The following is a 14,565-nucleotide window of genomic DNA, read 5'->3' as shown; positions in this document are numbered from 1 at the left end:
GACAGTAGAAACAATCCCATGTGATTGTGGTGACCAATCCCACAGTTTGAATTATGAAAAACAAATAATACTCAAAGTAATAATGATGGCAGATAGTTTGCAAACGATGCATAGGTTGAAAAATGTTCACATAAACTGTTCATTGAATAATTGAGTATGTAACACTAAAATCAAAGTCTATTTTTTTAAAAGAAAAAAAGAACTAAAATAATTCACTGTGTGTAGTTCCTATAGCTCTGGTAAATACCTTTAAATCAACTTCTAAATTTCCTGACACTTGTGTGTTTCAAGTTGTCAGCTTGTATATCTCATTAGCACGATAATGTTCTTCTAACATAGGGCCAGTTTTCAGAAATGAGAGGTGTGCAATTGGATGCTAAAATACCGTAATTGCACATGCAAATTGCTTATTTGTGCAAACAAATTCACCTACTTGTGCATTTTGGATGCCTAACATTTTTTAAACTTTGATATAGATTATTTTTCCACTAAACTTCCTTTTTTGAAAGGAAAAAAAAGGTTTTAGAAAATCCAAATTGATCTTGAATGCAAACAAATTAATTTCAATGTGTGATCTTGTAAAAAATGCAGGTGTGTTGAACCCCAAATATATATATCTTTGTGTCAACACCCTGAAATAAACATGCTACCATCACTAACATATGTATATATCATGTGTTCCGTATGTATGTATCTGGTATATATAAATCAGTAAGAAATTATATGTAATACATTTGGGGAAAATGTACTTGGCAAGAGATGGCATTCTGTTTTTTGGATACAAATACCTGGTTACTCAAACTAGTAGCTCACAACTTCATTAGCAAATTCATGATTATTTTCATAACTATCTTCGTCCTCCTCAGCCCCATGGAATTTTGAGAATATTCCTGGATAGTGTGGGCAAGATTTTCAAAAGTGACTATTGGTTTTGAATTGGGTCCCTCTAAGGTGTCACAAGTTGAGTACCTAAAATCACTAGTCACTTTATAAAATCTTGATCTATATATTTTAGATGAGATGTGTTACAAAGCCACCCTTTGGGAATACTGAGGGGAAATAGTTTCCTTTCTTTCGGCTAATGTCCTTGCTTAATGTAAAGAAATGAAGTTAACAGTTTCAACCAGCAGGTGGAGTCTAAACAGGAGAGAGACAGAGCCATGCATATTCTTTAGCCCTTGTTCAGAATTTTATCATGAAAAGTACCTCCTATGGCTTAGAAATGTTGAAAGTTCTAAAGAACCCTAAGATCACTTTACATTCCATTAGCTGTAAGCCTGATAGGTTGTTTCAAAGGGTGGCATGTATAGTTTATTAATCTCACAAATATCGACACATGTGGAAGGGTTAAATAATTATCTGTATTCCTAAATGAAAAAGAAAGTGAGCGGTCAATTAATATAGTTCTGCGAACAGATAAAAGGGAAAAAAAGCACTTATTGATTCTGCTGAACTAACTTATTGATTGCAAGTTTTCTTGTTAGTTCCTAAAAGGGTTACCTACCAGAGAAAAAGAAAAGACTGAGAAGGACTCACTGGCAATACCACATAATGAAAGTGTTGAAAACTCCACATGCATTGCAAGTGAGTTTAAGGCACAACAATTATCAGACAAAAAACATGGTGCTGTGTTGGTAGCAGTGAGGGGGTGAAGGTGAGGGTGAGTATATAAAAGATTGCGGATTGCTCAGATGCTGTGGTAATGAGGGCCAAGTAAGTACCTAAAATAGATTTGAAGACATTCAGATTAAAAACGTCCTGTGCTTAAATGAGCCACAGTGGTTTAATTGTCATTATATATATCTTGCATGAGAATGAGCATTTGAGTTTTTGCAAACTAGTAATTTTCTAATATATTTTTCAGCTCAGATTTGACCCTAAAATCTGGCTCTTACAAAACTTAAGACTAATATTTACACCATTGGAAAAAAAAAATCCAGTGGAAACAGCTTTTTAGAGAAGCAAATGGTCTCCTATAAGTGTTTGCAACTGAAATACTGCAGTCTTATAAAAAGCGACAAACAGTCCTGTGGCACCTTATAGACTAATAGAAGTATTGGAGCATAAGCTTTCGTGGGTGAATACCCACTTCGTCAGATGCATGCAGTCTTATACTAAAGCATAAGAATCTGAATGTCACAGTGACCAGGAACTATATAGAGGGGATGGAGCCCCCACATTTTGGATCTAGCTTTTGAACACCTCACATTTGGCATCGGGAGATTGGTTTACTGGCAACTGACTACAAATAAAAATGATGTGATTGCTCTATTACTATTTTCCAAGCTGACAGAAATGCATACAATAAATAGAAATAGCTACAGTTTAATTCGATTTTTAAAATTATTTCAACTATATTAATCTAAGGTGATCTTAGAAACATAGGTAAGCAAATGTTTTTATCGAATATAGGGCCGGCTCTAGTTTTTTTGCTGCCCCAAGTGGCGGAAAAAAAAAAAAAAAAGCTGCAATCGGCGGCACTTCGTCGGCTGCTCTCCCACGCCACTTCATTCATCCAAGAGGGACTGAGGAACCCGCCGCCGAATTGCCACCGAAGACCTGGACATGCTGCCCCCTTCCATGGGCCACCCCAAGCACCAGCTTGCTGTGCTGGTGCCTGGAGCCGGCCCTGGAGCACCAACTATAATGGAGCTGCTCCAGTTTACACCAGTAGGCAATTTGGCCTGTGATTTTTATCTGGAGGGTGTCACTTTAGGGCTGTAAGCCTATTGGTAGTAGCTCAAGGGCCATACCAAACTGCTTACTGTGGAGCAGATTGCATTCTCTCTCATCTTCATTTCACAAGCAAGACCTATAGAAATTGCAGGCTCCAACTCAATCACAGTTATAACACGCCCGTCACTGTAATATTGAGGCACCAGCAGTGGTGTAGATTAACCTGTAGGCATCAGTTCTGTCAGGGGAAAAATTACAGCTGTGATTTTTATCACTGTACCACTACCTCTTTTTCTATGATTCATATTACCTTAAAAGATTAGTTTTCTTTACCATTTAACCTCTCTCAGTATTGCTGCCAGCACCAAATTTATATCTAGAATAAATCTAGATCCTTTAAAAAAAAATTGAATTCAGGTACTTTTCCTGGTGAAAATAAGATAATTTGATCTTTGATTGTGGTACTTTGAAATTTTTATTGAAAATGTGTGCATGTATATGTGTGTGTGTGTGTGTGTATATTATTATTTATTATTATTACATTCATTACATGTCTCAGAATAAATGACAACATAAAAAATAATGAATGCTGTTGTTTGGTTCATCATTCCTATTTGGATTTGATTTGTGTTTAGAGAGCTGGAAACTCTTCAGAACTGTTTAGATGTAGATATTCTGGAGCACTGTTTTCTGACTGACAAGTTAGGACTCTTTTCACTAATAGGTTACTGCACCCCTGATTTTCTTGCAAGCTTCCTGGATGAATTGCATTCTGTTCTGTTTAGGATCTTATACCACCCTCATGACTGTAGCATTTGAATGCCTTCAGTAGTGCATCAAGCTATGTGACTAAACATGAATCATGTATGATTCATTCTGTCTCATCCTTTCCCCAGGGAGAGAATTGTGCAATAGAGGGTGTTGTTTTGGTAGGGTTTTGTTTTTAAATTTACATGCTGTCGTGTTTATGTTAGAGAAATCAAGGCTGCATGTGCTTCGTACCCTCTTTTAAATAATTTGCTCACTGACACTGGATATTTGATCCATAGTAATGGGAGACTCCTAGTTTATGGTTAGAGGTTCAGAAACCTGAAATGGGGGGTATGAAGCCATAATTTTGCAAAGCAGAAATTACTCTAAAAACCAACAAAATTGAAGTGAGAATTATCTCTTTTCTATACAGTTTTTGAACCATCCTATCATATAGAAAGGATGTGATGTCCTATTAAATTCCATGATTCTAGACACCTATAGAAAGGAAATGTCTGTTAAATCATGTCGGACGTTTCCATAAGGGCATCATTAATGTCATTCTAGTGTTGCCTCTGCTCCGTGCTGTAACAGATATATAGGAAGAGATGGTCTCTGCCTAAGAAAGTTTTAAATCTACTTGAGGCACAGAGAAAACAGTTCAGGCCTTGTTAATATACTGGGCGATAGTACAAACCCAAATACAGAGAGTAAATCTTGGCGATCTATGTAGGGCTTTACAAGAGACATGTCTGTGAAGAAGGGATTTGCAGGAGGAAAGCTAGGCAGTTTGGACCGTGCTGTTTCTGGAGAATGCCTTTCAAGATGAGACCAGTGATAAGGTAGAGAGTGGTTGACTTTTATTGACTCTCTGCACCCTCTAGTGGGGATTAAAATTATTTTTTTAAATTTTATAAAGATTTCAAGCCATCCTTGATGCTCCTGACATCACCTCTCTACAATGGGTAATGGAGGACACAAAAGTAGCCACCTTTAGCGCATAGGAAATGGTTGCATCAGGACTATCAGCAGGGACAAGCCGTGTGAGGCAACACTAGTTATTATTAATGTGTGTTACACCAATAGCATGCATGACACTTCACAATTCATCCACTTGAATTAAAACTAAGAGGACCATTGCGGGGGTGTGTGGCCTAGAATGCCATTAATGATGTGCCATCTGGTGAGTAGGCTGGCTACGCAGGAACTTAAAGTGAAGCTGAGTGGTTTAGCTCCCATACTGCTGGAGACAGAGCATAACAATAAGACCAAAAGAAAATTGTTCCAAAAGGTCCTTGTAGTAAGAGGAAGGACGGATGTGTGGCTAAGGCATTGGGCTGGGCTTCAGGAGATGTGGGTTCAACTTCCAGCTTTAGCACAGACTCCTTGTGTGAGCTGATCTCAGTTAGAGCCTCTGGGTGTTACAGTAATACTAATAATTAGCAACACTAATATATAGTGAGGATGTGTGTGGTGGGTAAGGCAGGTGACCTAATTGCCATCGCTCTGTGTAGTTTTCTCATGTTTATTCTAGTGGTATCTGAGTGTGGGCATCCTGACTCCAGCTCCCATGAGTCCTGTGCATCCCCCAGTTAATTAAACTATTTATTATTTGTATTACAGTAGTGCCTAGAGATCCCCACTGTGATCGGAGGCTGCATTGCACTAGATGCTATATGCAGAGGTGAAAGTAAGCCGGTACAGTTTGGTAGGGCATACTGGCAAGAGCCAGTACACAGCTGACCGTACCGGCACTGGGCAGCTTCCCCAGGCAGGCAATTTAAAAGGGTCTTGGGCTCCCAGCCGCCGCTGCAGCTACTGCTATCATGGGGCTCCAGCGGTGATTTAAAGGGCCCGGGGCTCCCGGCCGCCACTACTGCAGCCAGAGACCCAGGCCCTTTAAATTGCCACCAGAGCCCCGGCGTAGCAGCGGCGGCCAGGAGCTCCAGGTCTACGGCGGTGATTTAAAGGGCCCAGGGATTTAAAGGCCCCACCCTTTTCCCCAAGCCCCCCCCCACACCTTGCTCAGGACCCCGGCCCTGCGTACAGGTAAGTCCCTTAAGTTACTTTCACTCCTGGCTAGACGTACACATTATTATTATTATTCCCACAGCACCTAGGAGCCCTACTTATGGACCAGAACCCCATTGTGCTAGGCGCTGTACAAACACACAACAAAAAAATGGACACTGCCCCAAAGAGCTTACAATCTAAGTATAAGCCAGTATAAGATGGATACAGACCGATGGCGGGGGTATGAGAAAACAATGAGACTCTGTTGGTCAGCATGGCCGATCGCGGCTCCCACTGTCCGCAGTTCATTGCTCCAGACCAATGGGGACTGTGGGAAGCAGCGTGGGCCGAGGGATGTGATGGCCGCCCTTCCTGCAGCCCCCATTGGCCTGGAGCGGCGAATTGCGGCCAGTGGGAGCCGCGATTGGCCGAACCTGCGGACACGGCAGGTAAACAAACCAGCCCAGCCCACCAGGGCTTTCCCTGAACAAGTGGCAGACTGACTTTGAGAACCACTGTTATAAAGGAAAAATCAGGAAGACTTAGACATAACCTGGATGTGAGGACCTAGAGAGAGGTCTGAGCAAATTGTGTCTACACTGCAATTAAAAACACGTGGCTGGCCTGTGCTGGCTGACTTGGGCTCACAGGGCTTGTCCTAAGGGGCTGTTTAATCCAGGTGTAGACGTTTGAGCTCAGGCTGGCGCCTGGACTCTACAACCTGAATGTCTACACCACTGCTAAACACCGCAGGTGTCTAATTGCAGTGTAGACATATCCAAAGGTGATGCCCAGGTTACAGGCCTGAGTGACAGGCAGGAGGCTGGTGTTGTTTACAGTGGTTGACAAAGGAGGTAGCAGGGAGGGAGAAGAAGAAAAGAAAGGAACCATGATCGGATCCTCTATTGTGGAAGCAGAAGTGATTGTTGTGGTCTTAGCGTCAGACATTTCCTTGAAGGTAATTAAGCAAATTATCAGTAAGTAGAGTGACACCCAATTTACTGTGCTCATACTCAAGAAACTGCAGCCAACTTTCTTTTGTTGCTTGGCAACTCACACATGCTTTGAAATTTGTTTAGAATAGTGAGTGATAAACATTTCTCAAAGAGGCCAGGAGGCAAACCTAGTGTGCTGCAAACATCCAGAAGCTTGGAAAAACCCACCCAGAGAATCGCTAATTTTTTCTTTAAAAAGCTCCTCAGCCTTACGTAAACAGACGTGGAGGAGAAGCTTGAGGAAGGGAGAAAGATCTCCTGACCTTTAAAAAGGCCCTAACTATTTCCATACTGCTGTGCTTAGTATTCCTACCACGTTGCTCCTTGTTTTGCCAACTCGTACCCTCTGTTAAGCTTTCCCCTTTTACATTCTGTTTGGTGAAGATGCTCACCTACTGATACTGCATATCACTGCACCAATAAGAAAAAATAGCTAAATGCACAAAAGGCACCGTTGTAGATATGCAATACAGCCCATCAAGCACATCCCCTGCAATCAGCTTGTTATCACTGACATATAGGTTGCACGTGTGGCCTGTGGGAAATGCACTTGTTTTCAAGGAAAATCTTTTTTTGCAGATCTTGACCCAGCCAACATTCCTATGTGTTTTGTTCCAATAGTGATGTGTGCTAAGTAGGTTTAAAATGCTCCCATTCTGTCTTGGTAGCACTCACTGTGCGCTCATGTAAATGACTGCATAAGGTGCACGGCCATGGAAAATCAGGCCTTCAGAGTGCAAAAATGGGCATAGAACACACAACCTATGACACACTTCTCCCTCCCTCCCTGTATAGTGGGTTGGCAGATTTCCTGTGGATACATATTTTATATCACAATGGCCCTGAGAATCTCTCTTTCCTATATTTTTAATTTGCAGTAACCAATAGAAATCAGAAGTGGAAAAGACCTGTGTCTACGTATTGGATCGCTTTCTCTCTCTATGCTTCAGATTCCATTTTCCAATGTGAATTTCATTTCATTTCTGAACATAACTTTACTGTTGGCAAAATATTTTAAGCTATTTCCTTAGGTTGCTGATTCCTCTGTCTTGGTTTCAGACACTCTCTCTTGTGGTTTTGATAGACATATTTTCGGATGATGCTGTGTTTCTTGTCTCCATATGCACCCTTTCTCATTGCTTTGTCTTGATACTGGATATTATCTCAGCTGCTTTGCACTGACACCACTAAGACATATTCAAGTGATATAAAGTCAATTTAGCTATCAAACCAGTGATTGAAAATTGCTGTTCCTTCTGCTCAGCAGTTGATTTTCAAATGTAAATATATTGGCTCCTTTAAAACACTTTTCTTCAAAGCTTGTCACTGTAATATCTCTTAAGAGATTTTTTTTTAAGTACCACATGCAGGCTACTAACTTGTCAGGCATCTTTCGGTCCAATGTGATTTTAATAGGGTTAAAAGATTTATGTACCTGCCTTCTACCCAATAAGCACGAAAGCCCCCTGTATCAGAAAGGCCACATTAAATTGATCTGTGGGTATGCTGGCACTGCAATATATTTTGTTAAAATGTTTGTTCTTTCGGTGCTACATATCAGACCTAGGGATATCTTTAAAATGAGGAGGTGTTTCACTGTCTTGATGAATAATTGGCAGCTATCTATTAATATGCTAGACAGGGTTATTGCCTTGTATCTCTGTGAAGGTACCAGAATTTGTCGGCAGCTGTACCATTTTCCATAATTATATCGAAGGGAAAAGATTGAATTATTTTCAAAACTGCTAATTTTGCATGGTGAAAGCATAGTCTGCTAGCAACCATCTTGGCTAAACAATCTATTTTCGATAGACTTTGTAACTATATAGATTGGCATTTTCATCAAATAAAAAACAGAGATAGAAATTTTTGGTTCAAGAATTCCTGCAGACCTATTGAAAGTGTTTTGTTTTTGTTTTCTTCAACTTTCTTAGGGACAAAATTTCCGAACACAGCTTCTAATTCTGTGCATGTGAATGATTATGCATGCAGTTATGAGCATACACAACAAGAAGTCACATTGAGATCCCCTTGACAATATGGCCTTTAAGCCGTCCGAGTCATTATACTACTTATTAAAGTGATGCGAGGATAAACCCACTGGTTTGAAACAAGCACTACACAAAGTTCCTCCAGATAGCTTTGCCAACACACCTCAAACCTGATCCTGATATTCATTTAAGCAGAGACTAAGTCAAGTGGAATTGTGCCAAACTAGGGGATTGTTTTCATGGTGTACCCTACCAGCGACAAGAATAATGTGACCAAACTAATTTTCATTCATGATCTAACTCAGGACTGGAGCTCATTTCTCCAGACTTAAACAAATGTTCTCATTTTTATCTCAATGTATTTCATGTTTTAAATGGAGGATTGACCTTTGTACCTTGGTGATATGGTTTTTTCTGCCCACTTAGTGCCCAAGAATAGTTTGTTGTTCCTTGCTCCACATTGTTAGATTGTCAGTCTAGTCTTATCATAGCTGCAGGGCTAATGTCTACGTAAATTTTCTTCTTTGGTTCCCACTTCAATTCTGATCACAAATACAGAGACGGCGGTTCTGGTACTTGGAATGGTGTTAATAACTAAAGGGACCCCAACAAATCATCTGAAATACAGAGGTGGGTCAGATGAATGGTTTGAATAAAAGTAACTCATAGTGAACCATCAGGTGGGAATTAAAATTTAATTTAGAATGTACTGTCACTGCTGTGGTGATGGTGGTGTGATTACTTTGATTGACTGCTGGTTTCTTTCACCTTTGCGAGCCTTAGGATTTTACTATCTGAGGAAATTAAGGCTGAATTGCAACAGGAAATTCCTTGTACCCAGGTGTTTCTGGTTATCCGATGAATAACTCCTCTAGTGGGGAGGCAAGGATTACGAGGAGATGGTTTGGAATCAATGATTGCTCATGGCTCAGTACCACACATTGACATTCTGGCAGCTGTTATGTTTGTTCTTGGCAGAGGATGGGAAAATCCTACTGAGCTAAGTAACAGGTACAGCGAGCAGCGATAATTTCATTGTTTTATTTCAATCGTTAGGGGAAAGGGTGAAAAGCTAGTTTTATGGGATCCTCCTGATTTAATGAACTGAATTTAGAAACCACCATTAGATCCTGGTGGATTGTATTTTTGGCTTCCCTACTTGGCTGCATACTCTACTGCACTTCTTCTGTTTTCCTGCTTGACTTTGGCTAACATCCAAGCCTAATATCCAAGGGTCCGATCTAACTCTAGGTTATTCACTGGTAGGGTGGACCAGATGGTCCTGATTTTATAGGGACAGTCCCGATTTTTGGGTCTTTTTCTTATATAGGATCCTATTACCCCCCACCCCCTGTCCCGATTTTTCACACTTACTGTCTGGTCACCCTATTCAATGGGAATTGGATTGGGTTCTAATAAAGACGTGAGACGACCTTCAAAGAGCTGAGCTGGTCTTATGCAAGCGAAGATATCCAAAAACAATAGTAATATAATGACTGAAGATCCCACAGTGGATAATATGGAGTGGATACCGCCAGTGCTTCGGTAAGTATATTTGTACTAAACTTATCAACATGGAAACAGGTGTTCCTTGATCATAATGGTTCCTGCTGGCTTTAAAATCTATGGATCTAAGTATACACATTTACACTGGGGCATCTTGATTACCACCGGAAATTCATATTAACTTCAACAGAGATGGTGTGTGGAGATCAAGAGTGGTGCAATGTCTGGCTCAGTGAATGCAGATTCTCCGATACCGAGGTGTTGAGCATGGTATAAATAGCTAGCTAGCTAGACTTTTAGCTAACACATACATAACTTGATAATTCTGAAATATCCTTTAACATCTATCAGAGAGAAAGCAAAGCAGAAGACATATAGATATATCTATTCTTTCACTCTTTTGCTGGAAAATAGAGATAAATGCACTGTTATTATTTATTGCTAAGTGCCAATAATGGGCTCTATACTGAACAGAATACAGGAATTGTCACAGTTACAGGGCTAGCTGCCCTCTGTCCCCTCTCTGGTCTTTCTCAGTGCACCTCCTCAGATGTTAGGCCTCATCCCCTTCCTTGTCCTCAAGTGGAATTTCTCCCACTCTTAGACTAGGCTCTGGGGTATGTACATCTCCTGTGTGTCCACTGTTCTTCTCCTGCAGGTCTGACCATGTTTGGGCACTTGTGATTTTTCTTTTTGGAATCTGTGATCAGTGCACTTGGTAATCAGGACAAAACATTAGAGGAAAAAAGGATTTCAAAACAACAAACAATCTACACACATGTCATTCATACCTAAAGGTTTACCATACCCCCATGGTAACCAAGGCAGGCCTAACTTCTTCAGAAACCCCCTGACAGTGGCTGTTTCTCAGTCTGGTTTCCCCAAACAACTACGATCTGTCTCTTGAGAGAGGGTCCCTTTTGAAAGCCCACTATGGTTCTTTTGGTTTCTCTGTTCCCATGCTGTGACCCTTCAGGTCCAAACCAGTCCTGTAGGCTTAGGAGCAGATCAAGCCAGAGTCCCGAGAGCCAAGGCTTCTGGCTTTGTCCCTTAATAGCCCATAACTGTTTCCTGAGGGGTGGCTGACTTTGGGCCATCCTTTTGCTTCCTGCCCGTTTTTCCAGACAGACTCTCTATTGCAGTAAGCAGTGTATTTATAGAGGAAACATCCCAATACCTAGGCCTACATACAGTTTTCATAAATTGTTACAGAGCAGTTCCAAATCCATCATAATCTGTGCCCCCCAAAAGCTTACCAACACTCTCACGAAGAATTAAAACCACCTGATTCCCCACTGAAGTAGTTCACATGTTACACGTTTTGCTGTATTGCTTTAGGAAGAGTTTTTTTAAAAGGTAAACTTCCCTCAAATTATATTTGAAAACTCATTAAAACCCTCTTAAACGCATGGCCAAGTTTTATTGTTTTGAAAGAATGCGCAATGGTTACAGCTACAAAAATGCGTGTGCACCAGCTGTAACCAGAGCTGAGCATGCAAATTAGACAACTGAATCCCCAACTACTCACTGCATGGATGGTTCACCCCACTGTGTGGACAGATACCCACTGGGGCACACTGATATAGAATGGCTGCACCCAGATTTTTGTGGTTCCTGCGGATGTATCCACAGAAGTATTCTTAACAGCTTAATAATTTATTACACAAACAGGAAAAACGTATCGGGCCTTCAGCATTCATCCTACTGTTTTATTGTTTTGTGGGATGTATTGACTGTAAATGAATGAGTGACAATATTTTAATGCTAATAATGAAGCTGTGTTCATGCCTGAAGCTGATGTATGTGATTCCACTGGTCTGTTGGCAAAGACTCTCTCTCAAAATGAAGCTCGCAATGCATGGTGGAGTCTCTTGTTTAAATGAGAAACACCGTTAAAGTCCATTTACTAGGCTCTGACCAAAAGTGGAGCGGAAGCCAACTCTTGTGCTGACCACTACTAAAAGGCACACAAATGCCATGTAAAGGTCTTAGGTTGGATTCCAGCCTCTGAACACCATAATGCCCCCCAGAGGAATTCCCTCAATGCATGGGTGATGCAGGACCAAATCAGGCAGCCCTCCCCTGTCCCACATTGTGCGCTGATCCAGTTGGAGAGGCATGTTGGGGATGGCAGTGGTAGTGGGCAGCATACAAAGCAGAATAGCCCATAGGTACCAGCTGCTGTAACTTGTGCTGGGGCCATGCCGTGCCCTCTGGTGCAGCACATAATCTGGGAAGGGCAAAGTTGACCTGAACCTCTGCTGTGCCTTGTTTGTATTTTGTATAGGGTTAGACTGTGGCCAAGTGGCTTGCCCAGAGTTACACAGCAAGATCCTCTCAGATCTCTTATTCATACAGATTCTGGTGCTTGTAGGGTGACCAGATAGCAAGTGTGAAAAATCGGGACAGGGGTGGGGGGTAATAGGTACCTATATAAGAAAAAGCCCCGAATATCGGGACTGTCCCTATAAAATCAGGACATCTGGTCCTCCTAGGTGGTTGGTTGAACTATCAAAATGAATTGGATAGGATCATGATAATTTCCTTTAAGCACTCATGAAGTAAAACGACTTCAGATGATTCCCTGTTTCAGGTGCTGCTGCTGCTGCAGTCCAGTGGAGTGATAGCTAGCTACATCTCCATGGATTGCACAAGCAGACAATCCCAGTTTTGTAAAGGACCAGTGGCCCTGCTGCTCCCGAACAGTGTCAGCTCTCTTCCCCAGTGCCACAGACTTCAAATGACACAGCCTCAAAATAATGCTATGCAAACCGCCTTTGGGAATGTAAATGTAATTTGAAGTCCTGTGTCAGTGAAGAATGTTCTTTACTACATGTAAAGAAATTCAACCAGACACATGGAAATACTTTAATTTCAGCCTTAACCAACAGAGGAGATGGCTGTTATAGATTATGGGAGTCGGGTAACTTAATCTTGAACTTTAAACGTGAGCAATATCAAGAAATATTAGGGGGATTGGAATGTTTAATGCAGTTCTTCTCCATCAGCCATATATGCAGAGCCAGGAAGAGAGCTGAGGTGAAGTTTTTACTGGATTGATTGATACTTTCATTGGAGCCACAATGAGTTATTCAAATGCCAAGAACTGGCTTTGAAAAACCTGAATGCTCTGCAGTTTTCTCATTAGTCATGGGATATAAAACTAGCCTGAAAGCTGCCACTCTCTCCATGAAGATATTTGGTAATCAGTGGTTTGTCTTAGAGAGAGAGAGCCCACACACCTATGTGCCTTTTATTCTTGCCTGTTTCTTCAGTTACTTCAATTGATCTATCCCTGGACCTTTGAATCTGAATAGCCTTTTAAAAAAACTTGCCAGGTGGATTTTTTTCCACCCTGTCCCAGGTCTAATTTCCATGTCAAACTAATACCGTATAGCTTCCCCCAACCCCCACTTGTCACTTTAGTGCTTGCTGGATCTGTTTCCTTTAATGATGAACAATGTACAGTTAAAATCACCTTAAAATGTACTAATATACCTTTTTATCTATTTCTTGAAGGCTTTCCTGGTCTATAAAAAGCAACAAAGAGTCCTGTGGCACCGTATAGACTAACAGATGTATTGGAGCATAAGCTTCCGTGGGTGAATACCCACTTCGTCAGACGTCTGACGAAGTGGATATTCACCCACGAAAGCTTATGCTCCAATACATCTGTTAGTCTATAAGGTGCCACAGGACTCTTTGTTGCTTTTTACAGATCCAGACTAACACAGCTACCCCTCTGATTCCTAGTCTATGAGGCCAGACTCTCGAATATTAAACATTTTTTTAAAATGGACGCACATCTGTTTGATATTTAACTCAAAACGAATGGCAAGATTGTAGGACATGAGCAAAATTACACTTCAGATAGCTATAAAATAGGATTTCTTTAAACTACAAAGGATGGAGAGGGGTGTGTGACACACATGATGCAGGTGGAGGTTGAAACTGCCCTTGGGCTCTTCTGAGGTTAGTCACTGACCTGCTAGAAAGAAACATATTGTCCGGTGTCACTCTCTGCCGGCCAGGAAACTGAGGTGCGGAAGACCACGCTTAGATCAGCATGCAAGGAAGGGCACTCCATCTCTGTGCGTTTTAACATAAAACAACATATTCTATCTATTTTACATATTTTAGCTCTTTCTGGGAGCACTCAATCATTAGGCCTAAAAACTGAGGAATGCCCCATAATTAAATACACTTTTCCCTGTCAGAGTCCATCTGTGTGTGTATATTTAGTTGGTTTTGTTAAACAGATCCTTGACCATGCTCTGTTTATAACATGAGAACCGCACGACTGACTGGCATATCAGGGGATTTGCAATAAATTTGATGTCATGGGCTGGCTAGCCCTCTGTAGAAAGCTGAGTTTTGCCTTGCCCAAGAATCTGCAGGGATCTTTCAGCCTCACTGATGAGCTGGGAACATAAGGGCTAATTAGTGACCCCAGCTGGCTGTAACGGGGCTTAATTAGAAAGGCTGACTCCAGCAGTGGTGGTGAAGCAGGGACAGGACAGCGTTACTTAATTAGGGCTGGGAATGAAGCAGAGGGAGGAACAAGGGAAGTTCCCTTTGGAGAAGATCCTGAGTAAGTCAGGGTGAGGTACCCATAGGAAACAGGGTAGGTTTCC

This window comes from Malaclemys terrapin, chromosome 8 (genome assembly GCF_027887155.1).
Source record: "Malaclemys terrapin pileata isolate rMalTer1 chromosome 8, rMalTer1.hap1, whole genome shotgun sequence".
Classification (NCBI taxonomy): Eukaryota; Metazoa; Chordata; order Testudines; family Emydidae; genus Malaclemys; species Malaclemys terrapin.
This window is presented reverse-complemented; position numbering follows the sequence as displayed.